This window comes from Phycodurus eques, chromosome 23 (assembly GCF_024500275.1).
Source record: "Phycodurus eques isolate BA_2022a chromosome 23, UOR_Pequ_1.1, whole genome shotgun sequence".
NCBI classification, from domain to species: Eukaryota; Metazoa; Chordata; class Actinopteri; order Syngnathiformes; family Syngnathidae; genus Phycodurus; species Phycodurus eques.
The window spans coordinates 6,994,665-7,006,594 of record NC_084547.1 but is presented as its reverse complement, the minus strand read 5'-3'; positions in this window follow the sequence as shown (position 1 = coordinate 7,006,594).

Here is an 11,930-nt window from a genome sequence, read left to right as displayed (position 1 = left end):
TCTTAACCATTGGTGCATGGCTATTATTTATAAATAATTTTTTTTTTTTTCTGTGAGACAATGCTTTGGCATGAGCACAGAAACAGTGAATAGGTGACTTTTTCAGTGACTAACAGGGTAATTGACCCCACCCAATAAAATAGACAGACGCAACAGCAGATTTTGGCGTCCATGCTGTGGCAAGTTAAAAGTCCTGAATTAAGCCCTGCAGGCAGCCTGCGATGGAAGTGTGGAACACTTTTACTGCTGTACGACTGGGCCATCACGAAGGAATATTGTGTAAACTTGCAGTCATTCATTTCCCCAATAAACAACAGAAACTCAAGTGACTTTTTATGATTAGAATCAATCTTTGATTTGACTTCCTCATTGCACAGGGCCACCACCAGCAACATGTTCCGCTTGAGAAATCCAATCAGAGCCTTACAGCAGGTGTAGCATTGCAAATGACACATTGGAAAGCGATGTTTTTTTGTTGTTGTTTGTTTTTTAACCACTTGTCATAAATGGTGGTCGTGTGGCGCTTCCTGCTGTTCAGCTGTGAGGGGATAGAGTGCAACGGCGTGGAAATGCCTTCCTCCATACATGCGCTCTGTTCGGCCTTATCTTTATCAGTGACGCCGCCTTTTCCACACCTTGACTGGGTGGAGGAAAAGGTAAATGCCCTGAGGTCTCTGACCAAAGTCCAAGTGGCTCACATCCTGTCTCATTCATCAGCGCTGAGCGAGATGTAAAGTATCGCTCATGGCGTCATTTTCTATCGTGATTCTCGCTGTCTTACTCGTCAGCCTGTTTTCTGGTTACGGTAAGCACTTTTCCTCTCTTCCATTCTTTTCTGTTGGTCGTCAAACACGACAAAGCACGAGGGCTTTTAGGGCTAGAAATAATAGATGTATGCTGTACTATGTAGTGGAACTGATGTGTGTGGGCTCTCTGGGAACGACACAACGGACATCTCTCATCATTCACATAAACGAGCAGTTAAAAAACATTTGTGTGCATGTGAATGTTGTCTTTTTGGACAAAACCGCATGCTCTATTATTATTATTATGTGGGAGACCATGCGAGGGCCATGCCTCCAACAAAGCACTCAACATGTGGCAAGGAGTTGCCCTTTGATTTACCTTTGTTGTCAATCGGTCCTCTGTTTGTCTACCTGACGAGATACAAGTACAATAAACCAAAAGAATCTGCAAGTACATTCTTGCTCAGAGACAAAGCCTCTCATACAGCGACTCACATTCAGATAGCTCAAGTTTATACCATTATATTCTTCCCCCTAACGTCAGAGCTGCCTTTTCTAGTATACAGTAATATAATAGATACTAGAAAAGCATAAAAGTATAAAGTATAAAACTTCAACAGATAAATGAATAGGTCTCAATATTCAAACAGTAAGAGGAAGTTGCTGTTGCTGACATGACATTGCTGATAAATGCAGTATGAAGTAATACTACTAGTACTATTGAAATACTACTGATCACCTCAAGCTCCAAAATACAAACTGTTGTTCGACTTCCAATTGCTCCAGAAACCACTGAGGCGGGAAGGACCACTGGCGTTCCAGAAACCACCGAGGCGCCGAGCATGGCAACGCCCGGGGCTGGCGGGACCACCGGTGTTCCAGAAATCACCGAGGCGGAGAACACGGCAATGACCGAGGAGACCACTGGTGTTCCAGAAACCACTGAGGCAGCGAGCATGGCAACGCCCGGGCCGGGCGTGACCACCGGTGTTCCAGAAACCACCGAGGCGGAGAACACGGCAATGACCGAGGAGACCACCGGTGTTCCAGAAACCACTGAGGCAGCGAGCATGGCAACGCCCGGGCCGGGCGTGACCACCGGTGTTCCAGAAACCACCGAGGCGGAGAACACGGCAATGACCGAGGAGACCAGCGGTGTTCCAGAAACCACTGAGGCAGCGAGCATGGCAACGCCCGGGCCGGGCGTGACCACCGGTGTTCCAGAAACCACCGAGGCGGAGAACACGGCAATGACCGAGGAGACCACCGGTGTTCCAGAAACCACCGAGGCGGCAAGCATGGCAACCCCCGGGGCGGGCGGGACCACCGGTGTTCCAGAAACCACCGAGGCGGCGAACACGGCAATGAGCGAGGAGACCACTGGTGTTCCAGAAACCACCGAGGCGGCGAGCATGGCAACGCCCGTGGCGGGCGGGACCACCGGTGTTCCAGAAACCACCGAGGCGGAGAACACGGCAATGACCGAGGAGACCACCGGTGTTCCAGAAACCACCGAGGCGGCGAGCATGGCAACGCCCGGGTCGGGCGGGACCACCGGTTTTCCAGAAACCACCGAGGCAGAGAACACGGCAATGACCGAGGAGACCACCGGTGTTCCAGAAACCACCGAGGCGGCGAGCATGGCAACGCCCGGGGCGGGCGGGACCACCGGTGTTCCAGACACCACCGAGGCGGAGAACACGGCAATGACCGAGGAGACCACCGGTGTTCCAGAAACCACCGAGGCGGAGAACACGGCAATGACCGAGGAGACCACAGGTGTTCCAGAAACCACCGAGGCGGCGAACACGGCAATGAGCGAGGAGACCACCGGTTTTCCAGAAACCACCGAGGCAGAGAACACGGCAATGACCGAGGAGACCACCGGTGTTCCAGAAACCACCGAGGCGGCGAGCATGGCAACGCCCGGGGCGGGCGGGACCACCGGTGTTCCAGACACCACCGAGGCGGAGAACACGGCAATGACCGAGGAGACCACCGGTGTTCCAGAAACCACCGAGGCGGAGAACACGGCAATGACCGAGGAGACCACAGGTGTTCCAGAAACCACCGAGGCGGCGAACACGGCAATGAGCGAGGAGACCACAGGTGTTCCAGAAACCACCGAGGCGGAGAACACGGCAATGACCGAGGAGACCACCGGTGTTCCAGAAACCACCGAGGTGGCGAGCATGGCAACGCCCGGGGCGGGCGGGACCACCGGTGTTCTAGAAACCACCGAGGCGGAGAACACGGCAATGACCGAGGAGACCACCGGTGTTCCAGAAACCACGGAGGTGGCGAGCATGGCAACGCCCGGGGCGGGGGGGACCACCGGTGTTCCAGAAACCACCGAGGCGGAGAACACGGCAATGACCGAGGAGACCACCGGTGTTCCAGAAACCACTGAGGCAGCGAGCATGGCAACGCCCGGGCCGGGCGTGACCACCGGTGTTCCAGAAACCACAGAGGCGGCGAACACGGCAATGACCGAGGAGACCACTGGTGTTCCAGAAACCACCGAGGCGGCAAGCATGGCAACGCCCGGGGCGGGCGGGACCACCGGTGTTCCAGAAACCACCGAGGCGGAGAACACGGCAATGACCGAGGAGACCACCGGTGTTCCAGAAACCACCGAGGCGGCGAGCATGACAACGCCCGGTGTGGGCGGGACCACTGTTGTTCCAGAAACCACCGAGGAGACCACCGGTGTTCCAGAAACCACTGAGGCAGCGAGCATGGCAACGCCCGGGCAGGGCGGGACCACTGGTGTTCCAGAAACCACCGAGGCGGCGAACACCGCAATAACCGAGGAGACCACCGGTGTTCCAGAAACCACCGACGCAGTAAGTACAGTAACACCTGAGGCGGGCGAGACCACCAACCCAGCAAGTACAACAACACCTCAGGCGAGTACGACCACTCATGTTCCCGGAGCCACCACCCCAGCGAGTACAGGAACACAAGATTCTTTAGTAACCAGCCCAGGATCATCACCATCATCAGATCAGACATCTCCACCAACAATTAAGCCTATTCATTGCCAAAACGGAGGAACGTTCACTGGAAGCATTTGCAACTGTACCAGTGGGTTCCATGGAGAGATTTGTCAGTTCCTGGAGCAAAGCGTGACGATCGGTATGTACTATCCCGTCAACCCTCTGCTACTTTGCTTTGCATTGCCATGATTGCGATGGCCATGTGCGGCAGATAAAATTGAGCGGTTGGTGAAAATTGGCGTGGTGATCGACGACGACTACGACCCCAATTACGACAACACCAGCTCAGAGGAATACAGAGAGTTCGTGAACGAATTCACTGAGAAGGTGACATCCGACATTTGAACATATCGCATTCCAATTACAACCCCAATTCCAATGAAGTTGGGACCTTGTGTTAAACATCAATAAAAACAGAATACAATGATTTGCAAATCATGTTCAACCTATATTTAATTGAATACATTACAAAGACAAGATATTTAATATTCAAACTGATAAACTTGATTGTTTTGAGCAAATAAACAATTCAGAATTTGATGGCTGCAAAACGTTCCGAAAAAGCTGGGACAGGTGGCAAAAAAGAGTGAGCAAGTTGAGGAATGCTCATCAAACACCTGTTTGGAACATCCCACAGGCGAACAGGCGGCTGCCACGATTGGGTAGAAAAGGAGCTTCCCTGAATTGCTCAATCATTTCCAAGCAAAGGTGGGGCGAGGTTCACCTCTTTGCAAGAGAAAATAGTCAAACAATTTAAGAACAATGTTCCTCAATGTACAATCGCAAGGAATTTAGGGATTTCATCATCTACGGTCCATAATATCACCAAAAGGTTCAGAGAATCTGGAGAATTCACTGCATGTAAGTGGCAAGGCCCAAAACCAACATTGAATGCCCGTGACCTTCGATCCCTCAGGCGGCACTGCATCAAAAAACGACAACGTGTAAAGGATATCACCGCATGGGTTCAGGAACACCACCGGCTTCTCTGGGCCCGAGCTCATCTAAGATGGACCGAGGCAAAGTGGAAAAGGGTTCTGTGGTCCGACGAGTCCACATTTCAAATTGTTTTTGGAAATAGTGGACGTCGTGAAGGCATCAAAGGGCGTCACAGTCCCACAGTTGACAAAGCTCGGCGACATCCCCTCGTCAAAGTTAAAGTGGAAGGAGAGGAGGCGAGACAGACTGTATGTGCATGTACAGACGTAAATGACATGATTCAGACAGGTGTCAAACTCGAGGCCCGGGGCCCAGATCCGGCCCGCCACATGATTTTATGTGGCCCCCAAAGGCAAAATCATGTGTCAACTTCCATGATTCTTATTAAAATCGGTACCAAAATTTCAAATCGTCATATATCATAAATGGTAATGTTGGGATATTGTAAGCATTTTTGTGTTACCAAACATTAATAATAGTTGAAAAACCCATGACCCTTGATTTCTGATACCAAAACTAGTTCATACATTTCGTGTAAATACGATGAGGCAATTAAAGATTTTGATGGTTTCACGGTCATAACGGCCCTCTGAGGGAAACCGTAACGACAAAAATGAGTCTGACACCCCTGGTGCACAGTAACAAAGTACATTACTCAAATAGACTATGCAAACATACCCACATAAATTGCATTTCTCACACACATAGATTACATTACTGACTCATATACACTAACAAAGTGCATTACTCACATTGTATCGACCAATATATTCACAGGAATCGCAGGAGTCACTCACGTATCAAAAAATACTGCTAATGTTAAACAGTCACTGCTGATAGTCTTGGTTTCTTAAGATCATGTTCTTGTTTCTATGGGGATGGTTCTATAATTGGGTATGGTAATTACATTGTGACTCTTTCAGATGAAGGGCTTTTACAGAGAGAAGAATCTAGAAAACTTTCACACAGTGGTGGTAACGACTGTTAGGTAACAGCATTCAAAGCAAATTTTGTTGCTGTCCAGCAGTCAGGCCAATGACTGAACGTGTGTCTTTGTTTTTCTCAGGCCAGTTATTTCGCAAAGTTGGGTGAGACGTTCGGCCTCCGCAGCAGAGCAGGTAAAGCCAAGCAACCAACTTTCAGCTTGGATATCACATCGGCCTTGGCAGCAAAAACAATCGTTCTTCGTTATCTTTATTGCAGCACAGATTAGATGCTGACGCCACAGCTGTCCACAGAGTCACGCCAAAACCACAAGGGTAATTGGACAATGGAAAAAAACACACACACACACACACACACAAATAGGGAACAACACGACCTGTGGATTGCAACACAAATGACTTGGTCACCCTTTTGTACTTCCTGTATGGCCAGCTCTTCATATTGACTCCAACAACAAGACTAACTGTGCTAAACAGTCATAAGATTTCTTCACGATAAATATCATGCATTTGTTCCCTTTTTGCCCACCAAAAGTACAATCATCCAGTCTGCTCTGCTTTGCATTTCAGTGTCAACGTCAGCCACAATGTGGTTTTACTGATCCCAAACAACGCCGAGTCTGAGAAAGAATATCAGGAAGAGTTGAAAGTTGTCACTCAGGCAGTTCATACACTTGCTGGCTGCAAAACAGGTGGGAAGCGACACCACGAATGATCTGCAGTCAATTTTGCCAGCACTTGGCTGGATGATTGCAGGCTCCATTTGCAGACCGCTCCAGCCAGTCTAAAAAGCGGACCATCCTAAATGTTGCGACCCGAGTTCTGACTATCATATATCCGTGCAGATTCTCAGTCATCCAGGTCATCGGACAGTAATCCGCAAACAGAGGCCACTGGACTCTTGTTGAAGACGTTTGTCGACGACAACCCTCACAGGACCAACCCCACGAAACACATCCAGCACAGACATAGATAGGGGAACTTCACACCTAAGAATGAAAGTGAAGAAGCTTTTGGATGAAAGGTGAAACATCAACAACCAACAAGAGTCCAGTTCCCTCCATTCCTAACATTTGCGGATTACTGACAAGAACTAGGAGATCATATTTGTCTTGCGCTCGCTTCGCTGCACTGACTGCCAGTCCAATTCAAATTGATTCCTCAAGTCCTAAGTTCTATGAATTTCTGAATGACAAATCAAATGGACTTTACGTACTGAATAATAAAAAGACTCCACTTTCCAGGCTGTCTCTACAACGTGACAAAGACACCGTCTGTGGTTGAGACTACCGTGAATTTGAACAGTAAGTTTATTTAAGTCCGTGGCGAGTGTGAACCGTGGCAACCATCGCTCCTCTGCTCGTCTTGCCCCTGCAGCCCTTTGCGGGTCACTGGTGAAGGATCCCGACCTGGCTGTGCACTACAAGGCTGTGACCGTCAACCATATCCTGGTGTGCGTCACACGATGCAACGCGAGCTACGGCTCTGACTGGGTCATGTGCTACAACAATGGCGCATGCAGAGTTTTCAAGGATATCGGCGCCATTTGCAAGTCAGTCCTTGTGAAGCCTTTCATTTGTATTCTTCATAGCGATAGGAGACGCTCGCCGCATATCAGCACTACTACGTACTCAGTTGCTCTTCGCTTTCAGCTGTAGAGCTTTGGAATCCACTTGGTATTTGGGCAGTAACTGCAGTCAGCCCATCCAGCGCACGGCCTTCTACGCCGGTTTGGTGGTCACTCTGGCTTGCCTCCTGGCTGCGGTGGCAGGCTTGACCGCATATGTGACCATCAACAAGAAAGAGCAAATGAGGTAAGATGGGAGGTAACCACTTCAAAGGGAGGCTAAAGTAGTCATGTACGTTTTTTTTATTCAATTGAAATTTCCCAACTGATTCAAACCATCCTATTCGTCAATCTATTCAGCTCATTCAGGAAACTATTTTTTACATTCTGTAAATTCCATTTTTTGTCACTCGTCAACATTTTCCAAGACAAAAATCCCAAATGAATGCAAAATGTTTGCAAAGTTTTGACCTTATCCTTCCACAATTCTCAACCGATTCACAAGATTCCAACTTCAAAATATTCACTTCATCAGGAAATTTGCGCTTTGCATTATCAGGGAACTATTTTGATGTATTTAAGCATACTTACTGTTAGCATTTGAGCAATTCTCATTCAAAATAGTAAAATTCAGGGCAATCTTACTGATTATAGCAACTCCCATTCTATTAATACTATGATTCAAAATCTTTCCATTTTCCCATGCTCGCATTCTACATTACCTCTAATTCCATGACATTCCATTTCAGCATCACCTCGTCAATATTCTACACAAATTTAAGTCTCTAGTTTTTGCATGCTACTTTTAGATTTCCATCTATATTTGTCTGTTTTCAGTTGACTTTTTGTGTGTCAGACTTCACAAACATTGTGCTCACCGCCTACAGGAAAAAAGACATGAAAAGGAAGCTGGTTAACAATTGGCTCAACGACGAATTTGAGTGGTCCCGATCCAACAAACTCTCGACAGGCACATTCAATGCTGGTAAGAAGTCATTTACTGTTGCTTCCAGCAACGACGCATCGTGATCGGACTGCAACATAAGCTAGACGTTACGTACGGTTGCAGCAATAACAACAAAAGCATCTCTGGTTTTACCCTAGCAACCCTTTCGTACTCACTCTAATATTAGCGGACCAGCCAGGAGGCTTTTTGTGTTGTGCTCAGATGGCTTTTGTCACTCCCAGTTGAAGTTCACGACGAGAGAGTTAATGCATTTTTGGGACTTGTCTGTATACTGGAAAAACCCATGAAAAAACGATGGCTTAAAAATCTGTGAAAGATGACCCGCAAAACAGCGGAGGAATACTGCAGTGTGCAGTCAACAAGGCTTCTTGTTTCAGGACACCTGAACCCGTCGTTCCCCTACGACGCGTCGCCGCGGACGGCTCCGACACGCCAACACGCGGATTACAGACAGTCCGGCCGGTCCAGCCCAGCTGTGAGCATGTACAGGCTGGACGGAGCGGCCCGCTGGAACGACGCCTCGCCTCCCGAGCACGATCAAGCGGTCAGTCAGACAAAATGTCCGCCGGGCTCCGCGACTGCTTGCGAAACGTCCGTGTGTTGTTTGCTCCCCTCGCAGATGAGGATCCACAGGCCGCAGATCAGGTCATCGTGGGACGCCTGAGCGCCGCGGTCGTCGTCGTTTCAGAATTAAGCACTTCGACGACCCGTCGGCGACAAGGCACGAACGTCACTTTTCTTCCAGGCACTGGATTAGTGACGGAAGCTAATTTATTTAATCACTTTTCCAATGCCTTTGTTGGCATAATGAATTATTTTGTCTGTAAAAGCACTGATTTGCCATTCAAGCAAGAGTAAAGTATGTGATCCTTGCTTTGTACCATTTGTTGATTGACGTATTTGGGAGGGACCACGCGTGAATGACAATCAGCAAAAAAGCGCAAATCTGTGAGTGAGCCACAGACGAACCAGACAAGAAATGACAAGAAAACAGACAGTCATAAGTCCAAGTGCACCACCCTAGTCCAGCAACCCTAACCGCCAGACCCCACGGTCCCTGAATGCTAGCATGTTTCATTTCTCAATCAGTCGTCGTCGTTTTGTTTCTGTGCAGAATGCTCGCAAATGTCCAGTTGGGAGTCGGTCCCACTCAGTTATTGCTTTGAATGAAGAAGCAGATCGTCCTTGTCTCATTTGTCTTGTGGGTAGGGCCCACGTGCACCTGCTTACTCCGTCACTTCACAAGCTGCGACACGAGCGGCCGGCGCTGAACAAGTGCAAAAGGAGATTCTCGATGCCAACGCATACGGGAGCTGCACTTTCACACAGCAACATGGCACATTAAGACAGATTGTCATGACACATCCTTACTGTCAAAAACGGTTGCTTTGTTTTCATAAAACTGTTTGTATGTATCGATTTGTGTCAAATGGTCAGGGTCAGCAAGGCCTTCCTTCTCTGCTGTCTTAAACACTGTCAACAAATTCTAATTTGGTCCATCAAATGGTCTTCCCAAAAGTCTACTCCATTCTCTGGGCTGCACTGCTTCCAGGAGGTGAATGTGGATGTTTTTTTTTTTTTTTTTTTTTTGTCCAGTCAGATTTCAGCCTCTGTGTGTTGCCATGCCCCTGCAAGGCCTTCACAAGCAGTTGCGCTGGACAACGGAACGTCAACGAGACTGCTACTTGAACCGATCCCATTTCAGATTCATCGGCCCACAATAAAAAAAATTACAAAAAATTCCATCCTCTGATCGGTTGCTCAGAACAGTTCAATCAATTAACTCGGAAAACACGTCTCACCATTTGCACACATTATGAATGCATTTAATATCAGCATTTCTGGTATGCATCTGCCGGTCCAAGATGCCGTCTAACCGTGTGGTCGCCTCGATACAGTGTTCTCTAGTACTGTCGATGCTGTTTTTGTGCATCTTTGGAGACAGTATGCGACTTACTTGCACAAGGGAAGACATGACTCAACATTAGGGAGTCTACTCCAGACTTTCTTTCACCAACCTTCACAAATCCGCTCAGTTTTTTTCCTCAGAGTTACTCACCCGCGGAGCGGCTGCGGTCTATGGCGCTTGGAGGAGCCAAAGGCGACGCCGGAGAGGGAAGCGAGCCGGAGTGCAGGTCACGCTCCGGAAGAGAAAATTCCGAATTCCCCTCCCATCGATTCACCTCGCAAATCTACGCTCATTATCCAACAAAATGGACGAGCTTCATCTGCTGACAAAGACTTCAGACGTTCCGCCGCCCTGTGCTTTACGGAGACACGGCTTTGTGAACACGTCCCCGATGGCGCCGTAATGCTTCCGGGGCTTCCAACCACACCGGGCAGACCGTGTTACGGAGGTATCAGGGAAAAGAAAATGTGGCGGGATATGCTTCTATAACAACGGAAAATGGTGTACTGACGTCACAGAGCTCAGGACACACTGCAGCCCGGACTTGGAATCGCTGTTTTCTAACTGTCAGCCACTGTACTCGCCTCGTGAGTTCGCATCTTTCATTCTCGCCGGTGTTTACATTTCTCCTCAAGGTAACACGAAGGCCGCACAGCTAACACTCGCTGAACAAGTAAATGAAATTGGAAAAAAAACACCCAGACTCACCCCTCATTATTCTTGAGGACTTTAACAAAGCTAAACTCAACCACGAACTCCCCAAATACAAGCAGTACATCGACTGTCCTACCAGGGAAAGTAACATTTTAAACCACTGCCATACAATGCTAAATAACACATACGGTTTTATACCCCATGCAGCCCTGGCCTCGTCTGATCACTGCTTCATTCACTTAATACAAACATACAGGCAAAAACTGGCAAGATAGAACTTCAAAGCTGTTTAGACGACACAACCTGGAGTTTCTTTGAAACTTCAACTGGCAGCCTGGAGAAATATACGGACACCGTTACATCCTGTATCCGTTTCTGTGAAGAGATGCGTGTACCAACAAAGTAATTTCACACGTTCAATAGCAACACCCCGTGGTTCACTACCAAACGTAAGCAACTTCACCAAGCCAAAGAGTATGCATATCAAAGTGGGGATAGAGCCCTGTATAATTGCACTAGAAACCAGCTGACTAAAGAAATTAACATCGCCAAGAGAAATTATGCAGTAAAGTTAGAAAAACAGTTCACCCCTCACGACTAAATCAGTCTGGCATGCATTACAATGGCTAACCAAGTACAAGAGACCATTCCCCCTAGCTGAGAACAAAAAAGGAGCAGCCGACGGACTCGAACACCTTCTACTGCAGATTTGAAAAGGACACTTTCACATCCCAGTCCCCAAAAATCTCGGGACTGAATGACTACAGACCCGTCGCCCTGACATCTGTGGTCATGAAGTCCTTGGAACGCCTCGTGCTGGACCACCTCAAGACCGTCACAGGTCCCCTGCTGGATCCCTTGGAGTTTGCCTACCGAGCAAACAGGTCTGTGGATGACTCCGTCAACATGGAACTGCACTTCATCCTAGAACACCCCGACGGCGCGGGGACCTACGCGAGGATCCCGTTTGTGGAATTCAGCTCTGCGTTCAACACAATCATCCCCGAACTCCTCTCCTCCAAGCTTCTCCAGCTCAGCGTCTCGCCTGCCATCCGTCAGTGGATTGACAGCTTCCTGACGGGCAGGAAATAGCAGGTGAGGCTGGGGGACACCACCTCATCTACACGCACCACCAGCACCGGGGCGCCCCAAGGTTTTGTCTTCTCGCCGCTGCTCTTCTCTCTCTACACGAACGACTGCACCTC